General features: G+C 36.6%; 1 pseudogene; it reads right to left on the reverse strand.

Annotated features, from left to right (window-relative positions):
• Positions 1–1,394: 1,394 nt before the first annotated feature.
• Positions 1,395–27,733, reverse strand: LOC122350432 (annotated as a pseudogene).
• Between the last annotated feature and the right edge of the window lie 99 nt (positions 27,734–27,832).

A 27,832-nucleotide genomic window follows, 5' to 3' on the forward strand; every position in this document is an offset into this window, starting at 1 on the left:
CAGGAAACTAACAAATAAAAGTAAGAACCTTGAAATAGCTAAATAAAACTTTAATAATTCTAGAGGCAATTGTACATGAATTGCACTGAACATTTTCTTCAACACAAATGACTTCTCGTGTATCGGTCTCCTGTTCATGTATGTACACGTGGCGAAACGGTCAGCTCTGAAACGTACATGGTGTAGAGGTAAAGCAGAAAACACCGTGGAGCTTTAACGTGGTTTTCATACATAATCATGCCAAACGAGAAAAAAAAGCTGTCTTCCTTTAAATTGAAGTGAGACTCAGCAGCAGCCCTTTGACTTTCAAAAAAACGCAATTAAGGGAGTTAAAACATAGTTAAAGTGTTTTGATGTGCCGTACTATTGCCTTTAAATGGTTATGTTACAGGAAGTCAGCGTGTTTCGTTTGCTTGTTTTCTGTATTTAGAGGTCGGTGTAAAGATGTGGCCATATTATCAGACGTTCACGGGCAAATAAAAAAAAAGGTTATATTGTAATACTGTGATGCGCAAAACCTAGGCCAACTCACACAGAAGCAGCTTTGTCAAATTCACGTAATCAAGCTGAACTGTTTGGGATAAATCTGCGAGATTACTGATTGCTTTTGTAACGATTGGATGTCGCCTGTGAAAATTAGCGGTTTAATGAGAACTCGCTTTAAGATTTAAAAGTAACGTCATTTCTGCATCACGAGCCTAACCAGCCGCAACCGGAAAAAGTGTTTTCGGACAGGTTTCTCAAAACCTAATAAACACAGTTCTTCCTTCACACCAGCGGTATAGTAGCATCCCAAAAAAAAACTTCAACTTTAAAGAAATGTAACGTCACCGTGAGACCAAAATGATTTTTTAATGAAATATTGCAGCGTTTACTATAAATGATTCATTATTGATATTATTAATTCATGCGTCCTCGTGCGCTCACCCCCTCTTTTCTTCCCGGCTCTGATCGCAACAATTAGCAAACAATCCGACAACGCACTCAATTCCCTGTCAACAAAAGTCCAGTTCTATTTTTATTTATTTTTTCTCTCTCGTTCAAGAAGACATTTCACCCGGATGTGCGTCACAATTCATAGTTTTCAGTCACGTGACTGGCTCGGCGGACCTGGAGGGCAAAACATCCGTGAAACTGCAGCACAAACCTGTTGATTTTCCATTCAAGCCATAAATATTTAGATAAAAATAAATAAATGTGGGAAAAACATGCAGGTTTTAGCCATTATTTGCAATATTTCAATCACTAAAAACATCAGGACATTCAAAAATATTTAATGTGAAAACACTTAAAGTACCTTTTGTCTATTAAAAGAGCGATATGAAAATATCTAAAGCAATATACACCCCGTTGATGATGCTGTTCGTGATCCCAGAATGCAATGTATTACGTTTGATGTGTATTTGCACTTGTGTTTCTACAACATATGCATCATTAATAGGGTGCATACTGATGGCTTTAATAATATAGCAAAATAGTGTATTACTATACTTGCGGTCAGTGGCAGAAAGCCGTGTTTTGCCCTCCAGGTGGGCGTTACGTTACAGGACCTGTACATTACGTTAAAACTATGAAATGGGAAAATATTCTGTTCACACTCAGCATTCGAACTTCAACAAGGACTCTTCATTTTGGGGTTAAAACAACCAATACAGGTGAATAAATAAATTAACGAAACACAATTTAAAACATAAATTAAAAAAACAAATTCCAAAAAAACCCAACAACGGTTAAACAAAGCATACTTTCTCTCGAGCTTGTATGATTAAATAAAAAAAAAAATCGAGAAAATACAGAGAATGCTAAAAAAATCAGATGCCTGATATGACGTTTATGCACAAAGTGGTTTGCCCTTGCAGTTTTACCAAAATTATTGTCCCGAATAAACTGATGTGAATATTTGTACGTGAAGAAACACTGACAGTCTTCAAACTCTTCTCCACGAACCTGATTTGAATAAAGATCAGTGAAGCTAAAACAGGTTCGCCCCGATACCGGAGCAAAGGGTCTGTCAGCAGCGGGGTTGATGCAACTATTGCCGTGCCGCTCGTTTGATGCAAACCGCATCTGAAGAGCAGAAAACATCACAACCTTTAAGTAAAAAACCAGCCACGTACCCTTCACACATCAACTCGAGCGCTGAATGCTATATGCTTTGTACTTGCTGCTCTGAATAGCCTTTATAACAAGTCCACAGAAGCAGGTTTTGGTTAAAGGGTCCATTCTAATGCTATAGAAAGTGCATAGAGTGGAAGAAAGACATCGTAGGGGGGCACACACCGACTGTGCTGTAGGTACGATGTTGGGTATACTGGCCAACGGCAAGCAGTATGGGGACGTTTCTGTCCACGGCGTCGATAGTGGAGGGGTTAAAGTGGTGTGTCGTCGTCTTTGCCCTGTCTAGAAGCAGCACCTGAATATACAATCAGAGCTTACATTGTTTTCTTTCGTTTAGCTTCTAAATAAAGTACAGCAGACCTCAGCACAGGAAATACACACTGTACCAAAAAAGAAAAGAAAAAGAAAACCTCTTTTCTCTGAAAAGCCCATAAAAAAAAACTATATACATTAACGAGGCGCGTCGCCTGGGTATAGACTAAAATGTTATGAACGTACAAAAAAAGTATGCAAAGAAACGCGATGCTTAAAAAGTCCTCTCCTCAGACTTACTAAACAAAAACGCGAGCGGTTCGCGCTGCCGCCGGCCGAGCGACGCGAGCAAACAAAAACGGTATAAAACGACGTTCGCGCGAAGCGTACACAATAAAAATGATTATTTCGACAAATAGTTACACTGTTATCATGCCAGGTGCGCGCAGCTCGAATCTAGAGGCGATAAAGAATCCGTGACAAGGGCTATGAATGAAGCGTAGCTGATAATCTGAAAGGAGACACGTTAAGCCTTTATATACCAAGTGAGGAAAAAAAACAACATTGTGCAACTCTATCCGATTCGTTCCCGAGAGTGATTTTCCACCCAGTGCTAGTCGACTGAACCCCCGCCTTACTGTAAGAGAGTTACCCATAGCCCTTGTCCGCAGCTAGACCTTCAGGCCCGTGTTGTGTGTTTTGTGTCCATGCTAGCAGTTGCTGCTGTTCCGAAATTCACCGTTTTCCGTGATCTGCAGCTTGGTGGGGTTGGTGGGAGAGATGCCGTTCCTCGTCTGCATGCTGTAGCGATCCTTCAGCTGAGACAGAGCGCTCATTAGCCGGGCGTTCGCAGCGTCCAGGGACGCGATTCTCTTCTCCTGTGGGGGAGTGACCATTAATGGAGGTCAGATAGGAAGAGGTGATTAACGGTGCATGATATTTAACGTTTAATTAAAACCTTTCTACTCCGCAACGGGCGCAAGGTGAGTGTCGCTCTAGTTTGAAACATTACAGACTAATTACGCCGTCTAAAAGCCGTAAAATGAATTCGCAGAGCTTAAATTAAAATTCATGCGGCGATGGCGGTAATCGCTCCTCGTCTTTGTAAAATAAACCTATGATGTAAACAGTCCTTAATGATTTTGATGAGCGCTAAAGCAAATCCACAGTGGGTGGTTTTTATGCTCATCAAACTGTTTACGAGAGACGCCGATCGTCCCCGGAGGACACGGACGTTCATCATTAAACTTTCAGATACATTAACACCATTAAACCTCAGAGACCGGCTCACAACAGCGCGCTGAAATCCAAACCAACCACAAGAGGGCGCTACGACTCTGCGAATGAGTCAATAAAACATCCGAGACCATTATTGAAAATGTTTTTTTCTTATTTTATACAAAACGATGACAAAAGCTTAAAAGGAATGACGATTATTTCCTCCGGCCTGATCTGAGATTGTTCCAAAAAAGCATCTTGTGCTTCTTTGGATTTGATTGGCGTAACAAATCTGTTCATTTGATTAGTGGCTTAAAAAGAGCGCAGAATCAAAAAAAAAAAAAAAAAAAAAAAAAAGAAGTTATATTTGTATTTTATTTTTATCTTCGCACTACCATTTAAAAGTTTTTGAAAACATTCATTAGCACTTATTAATACTTACAATATTATTTTATTTACAGTATAACAGTAATATTACAAAATATTATTTAAAATTTCAATATATTTGAATATGTACTTTATTCCTCTGATGCAAAGCTAAAGTTCTCCGGTGTTCAGTTACACATCATCCTTTCGAAATCTTTCTCAAATAATTGGTTCACATTTGACGCATTATCAAAACAGTTGTTCTTCTTAAAATACATTTGTTTGTGGAAACCATGAAAGATTTATTTCAAGGTTTGATAAATAATAAAGTTCAAAATAACAGAATTTATTCAAATCTTTCATCCTTGCTGAATTAGTATTAATTTCTTTCTTTTTTTGATCATACTGAGTGTATATTTTAAGTCTTTTTTGCAGTACACTTGTGCATTTTTTTCTAATACCACCGCTGTGTTTTAGTCTCTCATTTAATACGAGGTCATTAAACCACATAATAATTATACGAAAATGTGCTAAACGCCATGTAAAGTAGTTTTCGATGAAGTAAAGTTTGTCTTTTTTGACTTAAATTAGGATTCTGGATCCAAAAGCATCAGTCGAACGACATAATGAAAACTTTTGATTACAGCAAACATTGAAAACTGAATTAATAAAAAATACATGTTTAATTATAATAAATAGAATTCACCTGGGCTTCGATGATTTTCTGTTTGGAGTCTACAATTGCCTGCATATCTGAGTGATCTTTCTTCAACTCCTCTTCAACTGACATCAACCTGAAACATAAAATTGCCGTCATTATGCTACAGATGCTGCTTCAGTGCTTAACTGAACTAGAGGATAATACTTGAAATTATACCAGAAGTTTACGTAGGATCACTAAAGTTTCATTTTGAACACTAACGTAATTTCTAATGGATCGCCACTTATGAGGGTTGAACCTACAATGATCTCTAACCCCATGATTCACCTGGTGATGATGCTTTTCATCTGGTGCTCTTTCTCATCCTGCTGCTTGCGTAACCGCTCCTCCGTGTCCTCGAGCCGGGCCTGGTACTCCAGGAGCATCTTCTGGGTTTGGTCGTCCTGGTTCTTCATGCGAGATTCATACTCCTCCAGCTTCTTAGCGGAAATACGCAGCTTCTCCTGCAGGACGGCAATCTCCTGCTGATACTTAGGAGGAGAAAAAGAGAATGACGAACTCTTAATAGCGGGATTAGAGAGCAACAAAAGCTGTGTAAAGAGGGAGTTCTCGGATGTGTACGACTGTGGTTTTGAAATGCATATTACATGAACAGAGCCCTGCTAATCATCCCGTATCTGTCTGCTAAGCCCGGGAAATCCAGCAAAGCTGTATGAAATATATCTAAATAGGTGCTACTGCATATTTCTAAGATGAATTTTTCATGTGTTTTGAGGCAATCCTGTAGCTCACAGTAGAGTACGCTGCTGACAACACCAAGGTCAAATTGAAATCGATGTGTCTGCCACATGCATACATGTATATTATTTTATTTTTACCCATATATCATATATGAAAGAACCCCCATTTATAACACAGCCCATAGCAGATTTATACAGGTGGAGCTGGGGAAGGTGGAGCATGCAGCAACTGCTAAGGCAAGCACTTGAGTCGAATGTTGAGCAGCAAGCTCATTGGCTGCTGATGCAAAAGAGAACCAATCAGCTGTGTCATGTGACAACGATGTCATTACGTCAAATTGAGTCCTGCCAGACTGCGCCATCTAGAGTTTATTTATAGAACCTGTCTTTGTTGCACTGACTAGAATTAAAGACAGCATACCTTGACATTTCTTAAAGTAAATTGATCTTGTTTCGGGGATATTTACATATTTTACAAAAAAAATAAAAATAAGGCAGACTGATTTAGAAAATTCTTTTTGCTGTGTTGTTGCTTCAGGCAATTCATAAACTAAGAAGGCGTAGCACGAAATGTTTTATGCAGCCGTTTGAAGAAGAAAGTTCGCTCTTGATAGTCTCCATCTTGAGATTCTGCTTGGTTGAGGGCTTATAGATACAGAAACCCAATGCTTTATAAATATACAAAGACTTAGAGAATAATAAGCCTGGTTTTCTGTGTGTTTTTTTCGTCTTGTGATTTTGCATCTTGACTGAAACACTGTTGTGCAATAAGCTACATTCCCTTTAGAGGATTCAACCAATCTTCACAGTATCACTTACATTAACGGCTTCAAACGCACGGATGTAGTGGGGTTCTGCTGAGGGAGAAGCTTGAGTATGTGGGTGTACACACTCAGTGCACTCCGATGGGCTTATTATTCATTAAAGAGCAGGGGAAAGAGACGGCAGACAAGCCTGAGCCGGTCGTGTGCTCTCTACTATTGCGGTATAGCGATTTGAGCCTGTCCTCCTAAATCCCAACACTACAGAGATCAAAAGTCAGCTTTGTCTAAAGTCTATTTCAATTGCGGTCGTGCTCTTCGAACGACGTCTAGCTGTCTGCAGTTTGACATCTACAGTCCTCGTATCAGTTTAGAACATGATGCAGTGACTAAGCAACTGGATGTGAGCCTAAAATATCCTCAAATCTGGGTGCTCAGGGAACAAAAACCTTGGACAGTCCCGTGTATCATTTAAAATGGTTAGCAGTTTTTAAACACCGTTTAAAAGTTTGAGGTCAGAATTTAAAAATATATCATTCTCACAAAGGCCGTACTTATTTCATAGATTTATTTATAACATTATTATTTACACTTTTATTATTATTATTTCAATTTAAAATGACTGTTTTCTATTTTAATATATTTAAAAAAAGTAATTTATTCCCAAATTTCCAGCAGCCTTGACTCCAGTCTATAGTGTTTGGTGTAACATTTCTTATTAATATTAATGTTGAAAACATTTAATATTTGCTTAATATGTCTTTTGTAGCATATAAAAATACATTGTTGGGTCAAAATTAGAGAATTAAGCAAAAAATCATGTAAGTATGTAACGTGAAGATCATGTTCCATGAAAATATTTGGCAAATTCCTAACATAAATATATAAAAAAATATTTTTTAATTAGTAATATGCATTGCTAAGAACTTAATTTGGACAAATTAAATTTTATATTTTATCAGTTTTGCACCCTTAGATTCCAGTTTTAAAATTGTTGTATTTCGGTCAGATATTACCTATCCTAACAAATCACACACCAATAGGAAGCATAATTACACATATGCATAAATCTCAATTTCAGAAAACTGACCCTGATGACTGGTTTTGTGGTTTATATGCTCCTTCTCTAAATAAAAGTACTAATTAAAAAAAAGAAGAATAAAAGTAAGGGTCTTATTAGCATGCATATTACTAAAATATAACTATTTCTTAAGCCTTATTCTACCTTATTCTTAATCCTACCCAGCACCTAAAATTAACAATCACTTACTAACTATTAATAAACAGCAAATTTGGAATTTACTGAGGGAAAACGCATAGTTAATAGTAAATAAGTGTGCCCAATTTTTAAGTGTTACATTATGGCAATTGCTGAGCTAATGAATATTAATTAGATTTACAAGATTCCAGGAAGGTTACCTAGCAGCATCAGCATGACGTTAATAATATTCATAAACATGCCCCCACAGAAAGTCCATTACGTTTCAGAGATGACAAATAGTAAAACTAGCTAATGTATTTTATAAGGAATAATCATTGTCAGTATAACCATGTGAGGCCGGTTTTGATCACACAAACACTAAGCCTGCTGTATTTCTGCATATACTGCTTTTTTTGTGCTGCCGAGCTGCAGGATGAGGTCTCATTATTACCTTTTCAGTTGGTGTGAGATCCTCCTTGTTTGGAAAGTCCTCCCGGTGTTTCGTATCTGGGTCAGTTCCCTCCTGCTCCAAATATTGCACATTCATATTCAGCAGCCATGCAGCAGTGCGGTCCAATGCATTGGGATTCACAGGAGATGGAGCCTAATAAAAGTTAATTCACACACAAGTACATTATCGTGTCCTTATTAGCCATTTTAACATCTATAGGACTCTTAATTTGTCAGTTTTCACTCATGCACACAAACAAACAAGCGCCTTAAAACTTTTCAAGGTGACAACAACACTTGCGCTTGCTAGGAAAAACATTTGATCATTTTTTAATGAAGATTCATTCCACAGACATCAAAGTAACCGTCTGGACAATGCGAGTAGTCATTTAATCACTAGCGCAGTGCTAGTGCTCCAGCAATTAATTCTGCTTGTCTGCTTCCTTTTGCCTTTGACGGCAAGAGGGCTGCGTGTTCGTCTCAACCTAAGAGCCTTGTTGATTGTAGTGATGCACCAAAAGACTCATTAACCCCTGAGAGATCTGAGTGCCAATTTGTTTTAAGGATATCAGCAGAGTGCTAGCTAATTTAGTGGTATCTAAATTAGCTATGGGAATGTAGTAACTCACAGACCTAGTGAGACATAAAGGATGCGATCGGTTTTAATATGATGTCTCTTGAGAACACGGAACTTATCTTTTTCATGATAGTAACAATAATAACTATGATTAGGTTTAACCTTACCAAAAAAAATGTGAACCTTGCCTGCGAGGCAAAACCTGCCGCCATAATGACAGTTGTTACTGCGTTGCTGAGCGGTTGCTGTGGAGTTTTGAGTGCTTTTTAGCATGTTGGTTGCTAGGATTTACTATTGGGTTGCTAGGTGTTTGCTTATTGGGACGCTTGTCGATCTGCAGATATAACTTGGGTCTTATCTATTTTACTTTGTAACACAGTTTATTGTCCAATAATCATATTTGTAATTTCTAATATTTTTAATTTTCATTTCTCTATTAATTATACAATAAAATTAATGTCAAAAAGATATATATATATATATATATATATATATATATATATATATATATATATATATATATATATATATATATATATATAATATATATATATATATATATATATATATATATATATATATATATATATATATATATAAATATATATATAATATATATATATATATATATATATATATATATATATATATATATATATATATAAAAAAAAAGTAAAAAATGGCATTTTTAATGTGTATGATTTAGTAAAATTTAAAGTGCCAACATTAAGGATTTTTAAAAATGACCTTTCATGTAGTGTGTAATACAGCTTTAAGTGAATTAAAACATCCTGCAAAGTGCACACCGTATAAAGTTATTGTCTCTCACAAGAAAGAGTTGACTCTAAAACAAGTCATTTTTAAAACAAATCCAAAGCTGTTTTATGTTGAAGTCAACATAAAACATTAGCATATTGCCCACCCACTTGTTGATCTATTCACACTGATCTGAATGAAAATTCAGATTCATTCTTTGCCACTAGGTGCCGCTTTTAGAGCATTAAAAAGCTCACAAACTCTGCTTTAAATTAAATCAACCAATCAACGTAGGGGTTTGGAAAAATTAATTGTTAAACAAATTTTTTTGGGAGTCAATAAAAGTTTTGAACTTGTTGTTGGGATCCCAAACCTAAAAACCAAAAAAAAGTATAAAAATAACTCACTTGTTTGTGTAGGGTGCGCTGCTTGGATTCTGGACTGTCCCCTTTGGAGGAGGACGACTGCTGCCTCAGTCTGGTGCCGCTGCTTGGCCAATCAGGAGATGATGACATCATACTCCCACTGGAGGGCCGGGGGTATGGTGTGGTGTTGAGCATGTTGGGTGGAGTACGGCCCCTCGTGACGGCTGGAGGCGGCTGATCTATCCGGCGCTGCGGCCCTGCGCTGTTCTGCCGCGGTACGTTGGCTTGGTGTTGGGGCTCGGTGAGGGACAGCTGTCTACGGCTGAACTCTCCAGAACACCGGATGAACTCGTCCCCGCTGCTGCCCCCTCCGCCGCTGGCCCCCGTGCTGGACTGGCTCAGGAACGGGTGCTTTGACCCCACGGTAGCTGCGTCCTCTGCGTTACTCTGGGAGCTGATGGAGCTCTGGCATTCAGATCCAGAATCGGCCACCGCACGGGGCAGTCCGGCAGCCATCTGGTACACAGGGTTCTGGAAGGAGAGCGGGGCGAGCAGCTGGGATCTCCCCGGGGCGGTTTCTGTGCTCGGTGTGGTGGGGGTCTGACCTGCCCTCCTCAGGGTCGGGCCGCTGGGAGTGTTGCCCTTAATGGTGCGGGTGGTCCACACTCCTGTGCCCTGGCCCACGGAGGTCTGGCTGTCATTGATGGGGTCGCTGAAGGACGTGTTGGGAGCGCTCTCGAGAGAACGATTGTCCTGCAGGTCCACCATTGACAAGCTCTTGCTGCCGTTGGGGATCTGAACATCTGGCTCGTTGGCCTCCGAGTAACTGGAGCTGCGGGCGGGTGATGGCTGGATCACAGAATTCTTTGTGACGAAAAACAGATCCTTGTTTTCGGGGGTCGGTGATGGCAGCCGAGTGAAATCCACCAACCTGTCCAAATGGCAACGGGGGTCATCAAATCAAACTCATTGTTTGCCAGTCCAGCTCATTTGCATGGCTAATGGGTGTGTGTGTGTGTGTGTGTGCTGATTTGACAGACCACAGTCCAAACACTGCACTCAGAAAAAACATGCAAACTATGCTACATTAAAATGTGTTTGATTACTGCGCTAGAGAAAAACCACCCTGAGGAAAAGGATGAAGAAAAGGAAAGTATGAACAATGTCTTGCTTTGGTGCTCTTTAGTCTTTAGTTTCTAATGGAGAAACTGGCCGTGTTAACTGCATGCATTGTATCGCCAGTTTCTATATTTACAACATTCAAAGTTTGGGTCAGTAAAGAGATAGTAAAAGAGAAAATAAAGGAGCACGCAACTTATGAAAATATTCATTTTCCAACTCCCCTGGTGTTAAAAGGTTGAGATGTAACGTTTTTGAATCCTTTCAGCCGATCTTTGGGTCTGGCGGGCGGGATTTTAGCTGTAGCTTAGCATAGATCATTGGATCCTGCTGCAACCATGGTACTGCAAAAAAATTCCTTGAGTATTACGCCAGAATGATTCTTGTATCAGCCCAGAAAGCCACAATTTTTTGTTTTCCGACTGACTTGGTAGACAGTGAAACTATAGAAGAGTCAAGTTTTAAATAGGAAAAATATCAAAACTCTTTGGTCATTTTTGAGTGAGATGCAACTGGTCTAATCAGATTTAACAATCTATGCTAAGCTGCAGCTAACAGCTATCGCCAGACCTGGAGATCGGCTGAATGCATTAAAAAAATTGTAAGACTCAACTGTTTAACTCTATAGGAGTTGTAAAATGAACATATTTTCAAAAAAGCGGTGTGTGCAAAGTTACAGTAAAGACATTTCTGCATTTGACAGATGCTTTGATTCAGATGCTTTTGAGGAGACTAATTGTGCATTCAAACAGTTTGCTTGTATATGGGAGAACTGAACCCATCTGAAAAAAAGATCTGAAAACTAACTACTAAAACATAAAGATATTATATGCAAGAAATTTTCAATCAGTCGAGCAGCAAGAGAAGATATCGCATTTTATAAGAGCTTTGCTTGGGACACATTTAACACCTTCATTTTTACCGTACTCCAGCACAGAATGATAAAGATTGTACTAGCTTGCAGTTTTCCCTCTCAGCCTAATTTGCATTTCACAGTGCCGTGTTTAAGACTCCAGCATAAATATATGAGCGCTTTAAAAGTATTTCCCTAATTTCACAGACTGCCACAGTAAATAGCCATCAACTCAAATCAGAATTAGAAGTCTTTGGAGATTTATGTTTTTTAAGTTTGTTCATTTTCAGTTAACTGGATCCCCATTTAGAATTAATGAAGTAATGCAAAACAAGACTATTTTAGCTTGCCATTTCAATTAGATATTTCTTACTACTTTTGGATAGACAATAATCTGCAATCTAGTCTAGGCCGAAACTGAAAAGTCTGGCTATGTAACACAATTTATTTCCCTCGACTTACCCTGTTATCTCACTGTCCATGACCATCTTCTGCAGACCGGTAGACAGACTGCTGCTGGGTAGAGTTGGGGAGCCCACACGCTCGGTGGGAGATGACATGGGGGCTCCGGTGGGATTCGTCAGGGCCGAATTCACGTCCCGCAGGATCCGTGCTAAAGGACCCAGCTTAGTGATAGTGCTCTACAATACACAATACAAAACTGTGAATGACTGGATTTATACTTGACAGAGCACTGTGAACTCAACTCAGGATGTACAGGATGTATATATTACTACAGAAAAAAAACTGAATAAATATTAGCATGTTATTCCAGTTGAAGCAGAAAATAAAAGGCTGTGATTTACAGTGATATTAACTTGTTAAATGGGTGCTGTTGGGTTCAACACAGGTGGAATGTTAGTCCTAAAAACCAAACCTTGGTCTAAATCCTTACATTTCTATTTATGGTGCAGAAATTCAGCCTAATGGCAATCTGAAACTATTTTATGGTTTCTAGTAACTTGGTGGACTTGGACTTGGTGGATATTGTCTAATAAATCTGACACTGTGTAATACAACTTTTTTTGGCAGTTTGATGTATTGCTTTTATCCAAAGTCGCTTTGGATAAAAGTGTCTGATTAATGTAAATGCAAATATCAGTTATTTCACATTTGAGATCACTAGCTTTGATTGTGGCTCACCCAGACAGATTTTATCTTAAATAAAAATCCATTCTCTTTAGATAATCACTTGATAAACTAAATTGAGCTCTTTGTAATTTTTCAGAATCTACTACCGATTTTTTTTTCATCTCAGATTACACTGAGATGTGATAATAAAAATAATTATATTCTTCAAATCGCAGACATTCACCTGGTCGAGTTGTGAGACGGCTTCTGAGAGGAGGGAATGGAGAGTGGATAGTTCACGGCCCAGGTCAACATAACCCTCGAAGCCTGCTGTGTTTGAGATGGTCTCCGGGTTGGAGATCTCCAGCAGGAAGCGCTGCATGTTGGTCCATTCGTGCTCCAAAAATTGATTCATGAAGGACATGTACTCCTCCTTGCTGCCAAACCTACAACAGAAAACACAGTCTACACAGTTTGCTCTGATGAACATGTACCATCCACAAGGGTTTATCAGTATGTTTAAAAAACTAACTGCAAGCACAGAAGTACAATGCATTAAAACTCATCAACATTTTTATTATCATTTCATATGTTATAGCTTAATGATGTAACCTTTTAGTGATATATATGTGACCCTGGACAACAAAACCAATCATAAGAGTCAGTTTTTGAATATTGAGATTTATACATCATCTGAATAAGTTGAACAAATAAGCATTTGTTAGGACAGGACAACGTTTGTCTGAGATACGACTATTTGAGGGTAGTCTGAGGGTGCAAGAAAATCTAAATATTAAGAAAAATTGCCTTTAAAGTTGTCAAAATTATGTCCTTCGCAATGCATTTGACCAAATATATCAATTATTACTTATTATTAAGATGAACTAACATTGAAGATAAACCTCTCTCATGCTATTTGTAAATCTAAGAAAGAAGAACCCCGCCCAAAAACTTTTATGTCTACGACCCATTTAAAAAAAACAAAAAAACAACTATGTTTACATGTTAAATATATTTATATATAATATAAAATATAGAAAATATTAATATATAAATATATACATGTACATATTTTCAAAATATATACTGTATTTGTTTGTATTCATGATACACATAATAAACACAGTACATACATGTATAGTATATTTTGGATGCAATTAATTTACATTAATCATTTGACAGCACTAATATATATGTCCATTATTTGCATAAACAAATAGACTCACTTGGTGAAATTGGCGAGGTTTTGTGTCACTTTGGCGATAAGTGTAAGTGTCCTGGCGGTGCGGTCGTCTGGATATTCCTGCATGAGGCTGAAGAGCGAGGGCGACATGATGGCAGGACACAGGAAGCGCAGAAAAAGAGATGCGCTGATCAGTCGTTCGCTGATGTCCGGTCGTCCTCGGTTACTGCACTCCTGCCTCCAGGATGCAAACACTTCCTTGAGCTCCCGAGGAAACACGCTGGAGTGGAAACAAAGTGATTTGAGCAGAAAACATCAGAGCGAACACCACATTTTTACTGCAGCTAAAAATACCAGTATACAGGTCTGGAACAACATGAGGGTGAGTAAACGATGACTTCAAACCAGTGAGCCGCAATCCTGTCTAGCACTGCTGAGTAACTGTTTAGTAACAAACAGGCCCAAAAACAACAACACTCCCACTCAGTTCTGCATTCCCACATCGAATCACAGTCACCGTGTGCATTTAATTAAGTGTTAACAACACGGGACGACGTCTTCTCCCACAACGCTTTCACTGCTACACCCTTTAACCGTCACGCCCGCCTTCAATTTTCACATCACCGCTGTAAGGACGTCCCCTGCTGCGGCCCCTAGCTTACCACTATCTGCCATTTAAGTTGCTCTTTTTAAGTCAGGGAGACATTAAAAAATGGTGCATTACAAAACCGTGGCAGAGTTACAAACAACTTATCAAGATTCTCTTTAAGATACTCCTCAAAGGGAGAAAAATGACATTCCCCTGATAGAATATCTTGCACTGGGCCATTGCAAGAGGGAGTAATTTCATATCTCAGCATGCTTTCACAGATATGTAGGTGACGACTGAGGAACAGCACAGCCTCTATGAGGACAGATGGAGACCTCTCACTTCTTATTAATCTTACTATGCCAGGCATCATGGGCTTTTTGGAGAAATTACAAAATTGCTAATTCAGGATGTACCTAGAAAAAATTGAAAAGCAGCCTATCTGCCTATCTATCTGCCTATCTATCTATCTATCTATCTGCCTATCTATCTGCCATCCATCCATCTATCTATCTATCTATCTATCTATCTATCTATCTATCTGCCTATCTATCTGCCATCCATCTATCTATCTATCTATCTATCTATCTATCTATCTATCTATCTATCTATCTATCTATCTATCTATCTGCCTATCTATCTATCCTTCATATATCATGTATATAAAATAAAGACTGTTCAAGAATATATCGCACGCACAGTTAATAATACTGGAATTAGCCATTTTAAAATATTATATGCACAAAAATCCCTAGTAAAAAACAGCAATGTATTTAAAATACATTCATACTAAGAATAGTTCTAGTAACATATTTACTGACGTATCGCTGGAAACAGTGATATAAAAATCATTATTTGGAGTACTAAGTATGCACAATGCACTTTCTTAATATTAATCCTAAAATGTGTTTTAACATCACTATTGCTGAGGATTGTATGACCTTTGAATATCATCGTTCTTTAAACACAAGCTAATTGAAGTGTACTTATACTTGCAATAGTTCAACTTTAGCACAATCAAATATACTTAAGGATATCTTTAGCTGTACTTCAGCGCTACTTCTGCACAATTAAAGTGCATTAAATATAAATATAGTTGTTCCAATATAGCCGACTTTAGTCTAAAAATATTTTAGTTAAAAAGTATTTAAAAAAAAAAAACCCTACAACTGCAGTGTCATTTGATTAAATACACAAATATGTATTTGTAGTATACTTTGCAAGAAATAAATGTAATTAAAATTGTTGCCTATTTATTTTTCACCAGGGATGTTTCCAATAAAAATTCCCATAAATCTGTGTACGCCAGGTAGTTGAGATGAGCTGTGTGCATACACTGTAAGTGAATTGTGAATTTGATGGCTTTACCAGTAAGAATTGATGATCTTGCAGAAAGCCAGCTCACAGCACATCTTGAGGTTGCTCTGGTGCTCATGCAGGTCACTGGAAGAACACTTAGAAGGATCCACCTCGCAGTTCTCGTCTGACTCATACAGGGCTTTGATGAACTCACCTGGGACGGAGAAAATAAACAATGCGGAAAACCTCATTTAGCACAGACAGCGTGCAGCCTGCTGCAGTACTGTACCGATGCTTATATGTTATAGTTGCGTGATTATGATAATGATTGATATAAGGAATTAATAATACTTCTGCAAAAATATTTGACAAATGTAAAGATGGTTAAAATCGTTTTACGGTTAAAAAAAAAACACCATCTTTGAAGGATTTGCGGTAAACGTTTAGACAAGTTACACTTGAAATCGACTGAAAATTGATAACAGATATATCATACTGTAGGTCAGTAAATGAATCAAAGAAAGAATTGGTTTAATTTCTTAAGGCACAAAAAACTATGCTACATGTAAACCGCATCACTTTCTCACAGACCAAACTTTTGAAAGTATTTTCCCAGCATCAAACAAACTCTTTTGGGAAACCAAGCCTTAAGCTTTCCCTCCTCACTCGATTTTGCGCCCATATTCGACTTGGTATCTTAAATAATTGAACAGAACTTCAAAAACACAGACTACACACACAAAAAAGCAGTAAATTATTGATTATATATTCTCACAAGCATATTTGATGGTCTGCAGAAACTGTAAAGAAAGTATCGCATTGCTTTGATTTGAACGACAATTTTCACAGAGACATATGCGCGAAGTCAGTATGTTTTCTTTACCTAAAGCATCCTGGAGGTACTTCTGTCCCACTAGTTTCAGGTACTCCTCTATAGCTTTAGTAGCCAGTGTGTTCTCACGGAAAATGAGATGCTCATTGTCTCCGCACCGATCCACCTCAGACATCATCAGATCTGTCAGAAAGTCCTGAGGGAGACAAAACGTTAAGTCTTTATTGATGAGATGGACTTTAACTGTTCGAAACCCTAGTTTTAATTATAGAAGCTTTCCCTCGACTCTCATTTGACAGATAACAAAGTTTCAACCAAACTCATCAGTCGAGCATATGTTGCTTGGACAAATACAGTCAACCTTTGAGAAAGTTTTTATACCTTCTTAGATAATTCAGCTATATTTATAGATGTTTTTGCATATGAAACTGACAAAATTGTCACACAAACCACGCTGGCTTTAGAACACACAAAAAAAAACTCAAAGGAAAAGGCTGTGTTTGTGTCTACTGTGCAGCTTCTGTTCCGTTTCCTCTTTTCTTTCCCCATCTGCCCATCTTTGATCACTCTGTTTTTGAAGTCCCGCATTTGATTCTGAACCATCCAGAACCTGGTGTCTGACTGGATGACCTGGAAAGCAGCAAATGCATCTGATGGACCGGATGCGGGGTTTTTTTTATTTGGAGACATGCAGAAGCTCCAGTCAGGACGTGTTCCAGATTGAGACGGTTATGGATATCCAGCAGGGGAGATGACTCATACGCAGTGATAGCGTATTGATTGCGGGATAATGGACATTGCATATAGTTCAGAGAGGTCTTGTTGTAATATTCTTTGCCTCACTTCCTGTTTTTCCTCTCTCATGATGCGTATCTCATGTCTCGGCTCCGCCTTCACCGCATGTGTAATCGTTTTCAGATGAGCATATCCAAGATCTCAGAAGCCCACGAGTAAACATGCTAATGATTTGTTCTCATGTAGCCCCTGAGAGAGGTCTTTTATAGTCGATAGGCTTAATTTACATTCAGAGCTCCAAAATGTACAAAAAGGGTAATAATAAGAAGACTTGTGCACTATACTTCAAAACTCGCAAAACCATCAAACGTCTTAAAATAATACGTTGAAAATCTTGTCTGTGGTAGCTGTTAATCAGTGATGACGAACATCAGAGATCAGATGATCAAGATCAGCTTTCAAGATTTCAGAGCTATGCCTGATCGGAAGATCTTAAGTGAATAATGTCAGCATCTACGCTCTTTTCCTTTTGCGTGAAAAAAAAAAAAAGTCTGGAATGTAATGACAGGAAGTGTAATTTACTTTAATTGCAACTCTAAGAAATTCAACAGGTAATGGCTTTGTCGGAAATTAAGTTCTCTCACCTAGATCCATAAATCTGCTTGTCTGTCAGTATTAACGATAAGCCTTAAAACTTCAAAGGCATTTTCCCTCCAAATTATTGATGAAAAAAAAAGAATATTACAAGAAGACGAAAGCATTTTTTTTTTTTTATTAAATGAAAGTTTATTAGGTTATTAGGTTAGATATCAGGTTATTTTTAATTAAAGTTAGCCCTGTTAAAAAGTAATTTATATAAAATACATTTATATTATACATTTACAGTATATATATTGCTCAAGACCTAATCTAAAAATTATAATAAAAACTTTATTTGTAGTACTACTTGTGCAAATAGCACATTACATAATATTACACCTAAATTATGTTATAATGTCTCTATTAATGAGGATTTTATGACCTTTAAATAATATCAGCCTTTAAATGCAAGATATTTAAAATATACCTTAAATATTCTTGCAAAAGTTGAAAATCAAATATACTACAGTATTACCAATTTAGCAAGACTTTGAGTATACCAGCTTAGTTTACTAAAAGTACAATTGCAGGGTATTTTTATTAAATACATAAAGGCATTTGTAGTATATCATAAGAATGAAATAAAATCAAATACATTTATGTATATTTATTTTTCCAATTATTTTGATTTGTGAGTTTTTGTTTATTTTCATGCACTATAATGCACTGTATTATATGCAATATAATGCTAGTTATAATGCTAGTTGCTAGTATAATGCAATATAATATATACAATATAATGCTCAAATTATTCAAATATACCGATTTAAAAATATGTGATTAATTTCAGAATGACATTAAAAATAAAAAGCACATTTTTAATCCAAAAACGCATTCTGCTACTATCACTCTATTGTATATTTAAAATGTTTTAGTTTTCACAATAACTACAAAATGTAAAGAAACTATGAACAATATTGGTGATAAAATGAATGTTTTGTTCTCTTTTTGTACCCAAACTAGTCTAAGTCTCTAAAGAGTAATTAGTAAATGATACTGCAGCATTGAATGGATGCTGTCAGATGCTTAAAATCAGTCCCAAGTAGCATCTGACCTGTATAAGCTCAATGTGTACAGCGTGGATTAAGAGACCAATATGAGTTCCCATGCTACCCCATGCCTGTTTGGGATGCATATTGATGGCATACACCATCAGAACATATGATCCCACCAGCATCAAAACACAATCTGGACATAAGCTATGTAATGCGAGAGAGATGAAGGATCAATGTGGGTGGTGCTGCGCAACTGCTGTCAGCAGAATCTCCGTAAAGGACATGGTGTGTGTGTGTGTGTGTGTGTGTGTGTCTACAGCTGGCCGTGATTTCTGCTGATGCCCTGGCGATGGATCAATGATCTGCAGCAGATGCATGACTGTGTTTTGAGAGATAGTGTCTGAGTCATTATTGCACATCTCTACAAGCGCCCTTCTGAGGATTCGGTCTCCTAAGCAGGTGTCCGCAACAATCTAAACAGTTGCCGACACATTACACTTATATAAGACAAGAACAAGACAGGATTTTCTGTGCTGCACAAAGCTCTCTCAGCCATCACCGGTGGGATCAGGTGATAAGGGCATATCTGAGCTCTTCTCTTCCCAGTCAGGCAGAGGTGCATTGTGGTTATGACACTGAGAGGATCAAATGAGACCCAGTTTCTCGAAAAGCTCTGCGTCTTTGGCAGGAGTCACAGCGCTCGGTATTCAATTAGGACACGAGAGCTTAACACAGTGAGCAGCACTCAGCGCCCATTCCCTGATGAGACTTATCCTTAGTCTCACCGCTAATCAGACGCCACCGAGCACAGCGCATTTTCTCCGGCACGCCTGTCACATCCCATCGTGCCTGTCTGTAGCCTAGCACCACAATCAGCACGCATCTGCAAAAGAAAAACTATGAGGGTTTTATGGAGAATTGAGTACTTGTGAAGCATTTACTGCATGCTAGGCAGAATATACTGTCTATATTTCAAGCATGTTATACATGTGAAAAAGTATGCAAATGCTGTAAGGTACTGTTGTCACATGACCTTATTAAATTGCATGAGTGGTACCGAGTTAACGTGTCAGAAATATGGGCATTTGTAGCCCAGTTTTGTTACAAAAAAATATCTTTGGCAGTCGAGAGGGAGATGTTAAAATTCGTGGTTGATATTACTTCCAGTTCATTTGTCACACTGCAAGTCAAGCGCACTGCATTGCAGGATACTGTGCATAGAGTGATTTGCTATGTGCATACTGAACATTTTGGAAAAGTATAGTAGGTCATGCTTTTTCTGCGCATAAAATTCTCATGATATGCACAGTATACGGTACTGCTGAAAATTGAGCTGTTTCTTAAGTTTCTTATGCTCAACAAAATTGCTAATTATTTGATCAGAGTAAAAACAGTAATACTGTGAAATATTAATACAAAATGTTTTAAATATATTTTAAAATACATGCTTTCTATATTATAGTAAAAAAAAATATATATATATATATATATATATATATATATATATATATATATATATATATATATATATATAATGCAAAGCTAAATTTTAAGCATCCATTACATAATCAAGAAATATTTACTCTTATTATCAATTACTAAAACAGTTCTTCTGCATTATTTTTGTCTACAACTGTCAATTTTCTGAATTCTTTGATAAAAACAAGGTTAAAAAAACAGCATTCATTTAAATCATAAATCTTCTGTAACATTGAACATGTCTTAACTGTCACTTTTTATATATAGAGAAAACCAGACACAACTTTTGTTGTTTATTTTCTTCGATTAATCAAACCAAACCAATGAATCTGAAATCTGTTGGTATCTTAAAATACAGTGAATTTCGAATTATAGGAAAGGATGGATGCATGTTTCCTATTTTTCCTGCTGTCCAATAGCCTGTGGAAGGGTTGTTAACATCCTGTTTAAGCTTCATGCTTACAACGGTTTGAGGCAGGCATGAATAAGTAAGCAGTGGCTTGTTAAAATGGCAATGTGTGCCCTCAAGAGCCCGTTCATCCTCTAGGCGATCCACTAATGACCCCTGTCCCACAGGCCCCGCCTCCCCAGTGCACAGCCGTGCTGATAAATAATCTTTTGGACTCGCACATTACAGCTTAATTCTTCACTGTGCGTGATCACATGAACTCGTTTGGCCCTAAAACCAACGGCTGAATTAATAAAAGCTGATTAGCATGAGGCCTGACACTTGGAATTTCCTCGGGACAAACCCCGAGCGGACACTTTGGCTCTTTGTGTGAGGTTAGAGTCGTGAATCTCTCCCCACCGGCTCACACCCTCTCACACAGCGCGATCAATAGTTCCTGCACAAACAGACCGGATCTGTATCCGTGTATTAGATCCTCAAAGCTTGGATAAAAATTATTTATCGTAAAGATTATTACACTATACTTTTACACTTTTGATCTTTACACTTTATATCTCTTTATAATTATATTTATTTTATTTTATTTTTTTAATATTCTACTTTATAACTTCTTTTTATATATATTTTAATATATTATATTTATATATACATTAAAATTTTATCTATATTTTGATGCTGGATATAAACTTGACTGCATGGAGCAATAAATAAATGTAATGATAAATAAAATTTGAATTTGAAAAATTTGATTATTAAATATATATGTCATTTTGTAATTTATTCACCAGGAAATCATTTAACTCTGAAAAAAGCTGCAATATAATGTAAGTGATTAAATATAAAAGACATAAAATTAATATAATATCTATTTAGAGCTTTATATAAACTTAACATGTTGATATACTGTAATAATAAATAATGTATATAAAATATAAATAACTATTTTGTATTTATTCATAGACACATACCTTGGATAAAGCTGCTGACATATAATGTAAGTGATGTAGAGTATATTAAAATTTTTATCTAAAATAATTAAACTAACATATGAAAACTAGATTATACCTAGATACATACCTAACTACTGTAGAGTATATATATATATATATATATATATATATATATATATATATATTATATATATATATATATATATATATATATATATATATATATATATATATATATATATATATTTTTTTTTTTTTTTTTTTATAAAGTCCTAAATAGGTATGTATGTGTGTATGTATATGTTTACACACACACACACACACACACACACACACACACACACACACACACACACACACACATATATATATAATGTATTATATTACATTACACATAAAATCAACATGAGGTAATAAAAAGAAAACAACAATAGTTATTTCATATCTATTTCATTCCCTTTGTATTTATTGTTGATTAGCACCTAAATAGGTGGTATGTAAATAATACATATTTACTTTATGTAGTATCTAATACTGTATATATGCTGAATACATGCTGTATCTTTAAAGTTGTGTTTCAAAGATGTTTGATACATTAACAAAGCTCAAATGCAAAGCATCTCAAGACTACTTTACAAATTTGATGGCTGCTTATTAGATCAATAAAAGTGAATGCCATATTATGAGACTACGCATTATGGAGAGCATATCATTCGACAATTCTGGCATGCAGCAATTCAATTTGAAGACAATTTAAAACCGAGATACCCCATACAGTCAGATATTATTTCAATCATGTGCTATCAGGACCTAATCAGGCTAATCAGTACTCATTGAAATCCTACAGGCCTGAAGACAAAGACAGGAAGCTGTGGAATGTCAATGCACTTTATTTACAGTAGCCAGGCTTCAGCTAATGAAAGACAATGCACTGGCTGACCAGCTCTGGCCTTGTGTAATGAGAGACAATGCAGTCCCTGACCAATTAACTCTACTGTAATGAAAGACTGTGGCCTTATTGACTTACAGTTCTGCTGTAATGACAGACCAGCCACTTTGCTGATTGTCTGAAAAATTACATAATACTGTATGCATTCTGGCTTAAATCGCGTGCAGCGATGGTAAAATGTTGGGGAAAAAAACAGCTACGGGCTGCTGAAAAGTCCAGAATCAATTCTTCATTCAACACAAAAGCCAAAATCTCATTCAGGCACGTCTAAACACAAGACACGTTGCGCTTTGGGCTCGTATTGCCGCATCGCACAGACTCAAATTCCAAATAAGCTCAGAGTGGCACTTAACAATAATGCAACGGCATATTCTATGAACCGGACGCGGAATTGTTGTGCTGCTCGTTATGATGCAACAATGGCTTGGATTGGAGTCAGAGTGCTGCAGTAACAAAAAAATAATATATAAAAAAATTGCAAAACAACTCTCTCTAGCAGCATTTGATCGATAATGACAGATGAGTGACAGAGCGCCAGATGGCGCGCTTTTGTTTTGCGATGTCATCTGATTCTAAAGCTGATTTATGGCGAGCATCAGAACCGCTCGTGCTCTCAAGTTAATGAGGGCAATCATAGCGCCGGCACTCCCGTGATTAAATGAGGGAAGCAGGCCACGTCTCTATTGTTCTTCTCTATCATTGACGTTTTTTCGCGGTTGGATATTTGATGGGGTTCAGAGTATGCGCCTAGAACGACCTGCCCGCTTTCTTTCAGTAACAACTAGACAAATGCTTCGGTTTAGAAAAACTCTTCAAAATAACTGTCATTGTCAGTCAGCGGTTTTTGCTAAGACCTCGAAATCTAAAATAACACAGACTGTAAAATGGGAACTCAAAGTAGCACAATGATTGTTGAGTGTTTTATCTCGACTATGTACAAATCGTCATGTCAGTCTCTTGTTCGGTTGTCAGGAAACGGTATCCGTGTCTATAATTAAATAAGCTTCCTAGAAATAACAAATGCAGCCAGGCAGTACGTTAGCTTTTGTAGTCAGCATGAAAAAGCACCACACTTTTAGTGCTGTCAAACAATTAATTTCATTAATCGAGTCCGAGATAAAAGTTTTTGTTTACATAATATATGTGTGTACTGTGTATTACTACAGAACTATATATATATATATATATACACAGACATGCATATATATCTATATATAAGTACACAGACATGCATGTGCATATTTCAGACAAATATGCTATTTTTATAACTTAATATATTAATAAAAATTTAAATAATATAATATAAATGTGAATATAAATTCTTTATTATGATTTAGTCTAAATAATATATAAAATATAGTTAATATTTTTGTCATTTTTAAGAATATAACTTTATTGTTATATTATAATCTTATATTTGTCTATTCTTTTGCATGCAACTAAAATGCTGAATAATTAATCACATCCTATATATATATTTTGTTTTCATAACATATATATATATGTGTGTGTGTATATTGTGTATATTTATTATGTATACATACACACGCATACAGTGTACATTTTAAAAATGTTTACATGCATTTATGTGTGCATATTTATATAATTTATATAATATATAAACATTTAATATATAAACATAACGTTTTTTTTTAAATATCCACAAGCATGCGTGTTATACATATATATATACACATGTTATAAGCAGTGTGTTATAAGCATATATATATATACACACACAGACACACACACACAGACACACACACACACAGACACACACACACAGTCACTCACTCACTCACTCACACAAAAGAGATGTATGATCTTTATGTATAACTTTAAAATCCTTATATTGTTACAATGTGAACTGATGAATTCTGTACAACAAGAGCAGGAATGTGCAACTCTGATATCGTGTTTACTTCAAAGTGACATAAAAGCATACAAAGCAATCATCTTACCTTGGCCTTGCCTGTGCTTTGTAAGATATGGACAAGTGCACAAGCCATCTCCTCCTTGTTCTTCACACTTAGCGCTGGCTCCAGCAACGAGCACATTAGCATGTAATTGTTAGTAATATACTCTGCGAACTCCTTGTACAGCTCCATGGGGAGGATGCACATGCTCTGATATCGATTTCATTCGACCATGGGTCCCGGACTCTTTCCTTTATTGGGATTCGCGCGTGCTCACAGAATACCATTTTTCCACAAACTGCCGCCCGGTGACTGCCGCTATTGGGATATTGACCAGGCCCACGTAGTTATTTTTGTCCTTCTTTTCTTTTTGTCCGCTTTCTTTGTAAAGATGCACGGTGATGCTCTTAACTGAGGGCAGGTTGTTGAACTCAAAGTGTTCGCCCCAGAAAACATTGTCCGCTTTGAGTTTGCAGGTAGTCCGTATGCGTATAACGTGTCATCCAGACAAAGTTCACAGAAGTATTTTTTCTTTGCCGGCAAGTCCTTAGCCTCAATAATCCAACATTTTAGCATGTTTTCCACCCGACGGGTGTTATCCTCATGGAAAATATAAAACGAAAAACGTACAGTGACCTCTGTACACTGCAGAAAGGAATTAGATAACTTCCTGTGTACTTTAAATGTTAAGCTAAGTTAATGCAGAGGAGTCGATCAAAAACGGTCAATATGTGAGACAGGATATATGAAAAAGTAACATGCTGACTGGCTTAAACCTCATTTCGCTAGAATTACCCAGGATTCGGATGAATCATCCAGTTTACCTTGTTGGGATGCACAGCACGTCTCAAATTCTCCATCCATTTGTCTCTCTCGGCAGCCGACCGACATGAGAAGCATTTGCTTCCTGTTGAAGTAGTTACCTGCAATTACAGATTACAATGATCAAATTTATGGATAAGTGCATTAAGGGAGCTAGAAAGGACTGAAATGCAGATCGAGATGGTGGATGTGAGCAGAGAGATCCACTGAACGCTACAGCACTCAATCAATGAAGCGCTTCCCGGGAGTGGTGAGCAATTACATTTGGAGGAAGAATAAAACTCTCAAATAGCCCTGTCAGACAGAGCGCACTTAGATCTAACGTATTTGCAGGATCACATGCGATATCAGAGAGTTGAGATATGTGCACGGGTTTTTACAAAAAGCTCTTTTCACATCCAAAATTTATCCTGAAAAGACCATCTGCTCACAGTCACACAATCCAGGTGACAACAAAAGTACTGGACCACGCTTTGAATACAGTCGGGTGAATTCACTAAATAGTCGAGAGACTTTGCGTGCTTTCGGAAAAAAACTGCCCTAAAGTATGTAGTGTCTCAAGCAGTGCTGAGCAACAACTAATCGTGACTAATCACATTTATATAAATGTATGCTGTATACTGTGTGCATTAATTGTGTTTTATGTAAAGACATGCATGTATATATTTAAGAAAAATATATTATCTTTATATATTAAATATATTTTTATATAAAATATAAACATTTAAAAATATATACATGCATGTGTGTGCATTTATATATATCGTGAATATATGTTTGTGTGTACACAAAACCTTTTTCACTATTAAGCATTGCCCAGCACCAAAAATATATAATCGTGAGTTAAATTAGAATTAAATAATTAATTGTGGAATATAAAATACATTTAAATTATTCATATTTAAATTATTTAAATATAATAGATGAATAAATAAATAAATATTAAACAACAATTAAATGTAAATGTTTTTATTTGCACAGTATATTTTATATTTTTGAAATATAGATGTTTTAGATAAACTATAATCAAATTTAAAATTATACTAAAAATGAACTAAATTGACAAATAAATAAGCAACTGTGACAAACCATTCTTTTTAAGCTAAAAAAAAATCATATTTGATTTAAATTAGCCTTATTTTAAAAATGTATTTGTTCGCTCATACTTTCACCTCAGAAATGTAACACCCTACTAAATGAAATTCAATTTATATATAATTCTGTATGTTATCATTTTAATTTACATGCTAAGTGATGGAATAAAGAGAGCAAACAGGGCATAATTCATAATGGACCTCTGGCTGACCCCTGCAGAACTCCTACTAACTGTGAGTGTCTCATTCTTTCCAGCTGGCGTCTGCTGCAGTGTAACAGTCATCAGCTCCATGTGAATTGGCCTCTCAGAACTCACCTCACAGAGCACAGAGAGAATGAGAGGAGATGTTCAGACAGATGGGACAGCATCTTTGCACCCTTTGGGCAGGAGATGCAAAGTGATGCCTGATTTAACTACCATACCACCTAACTGAGATTAATTCAAAAACTTTTGGAGCTCCACAGAAAAAGAAAGGTTTACAAGTATATGTGTGTTAGTGCTGTCAAATGATTAATCGAGATGAATTACACCCCAAATAGTTTTTGTTTGCATAATATATGTGTATTTGCTATGTATAACACATACATGCACATATGTTTTTTTTATATATTAGACATATGTATTTATAATATAAATTATATGAATATAAATATAGACATGTAAATGCATGTCAACATTTTCAAAATATGTCTTTATCATATGTTTATATTTATATAAATTTAATTTAATATTTAAATGTAATTTGTTTTAATTTATACATGCATTTGGGTGTATATAAATATATATATATATATATATATATATATATATATATATATATATATATATATATATATATATATATATATACACACACACAATTAAACATTTTTTTCTTTTTAAAAGAAACCAGCCTGCTGATGCCTGATCAAAGTTGACTTTGTTCGCACCCTCCGACCTTGTAATTATATAAGCATCTGTTTTAAGTGAGCCTTCTCTGCAGCACACGTGAAAATCATCCAGTAACATGACCCGTGGCTCCTCAATGACTTAACTGAGGAACGGCCAGATAGCGCTGCCATTTTCTGCAAACTATTTGATCTTGGCCAATGGCCTTGATGAAGTTTTAATGGGCCTTTGCTGCATGCTATTTCGAGACCTGTCGGACATTAAAAGTCCTTTTGGCAATTCATTTAGAGCGGCGACTTCAACAGGGCACGGAGGTCAGCCGACTTACCTCAAAGCAGAAATCCTGTCCCAGGATGCTGCTGTGCACAGGTTTGATGAGCACTTCCTCCTCCATACTGAGATCTAGAGCTTCTACTGCACTGCTGGGCTGAGCAACGACTCGTGAGACCGCGATTCCTTCAGCCTCGCATCAGATGGGATCTACTGGAGCGAAACAGGAAGAGAGGAACACATGCATCAGAGTCAAACAGGCATTTGTAGTTT

This window comes from Puntigrus tetrazona, chromosome 8 (genome assembly GCF_018831695.1).
Source record: "Puntigrus tetrazona isolate hp1 chromosome 8, ASM1883169v1, whole genome shotgun sequence".
Classification (NCBI taxonomy): domain Eukaryota; kingdom Metazoa; phylum Chordata; class Actinopteri; order Cypriniformes; family Cyprinidae; genus Puntigrus; species Puntigrus tetrazona.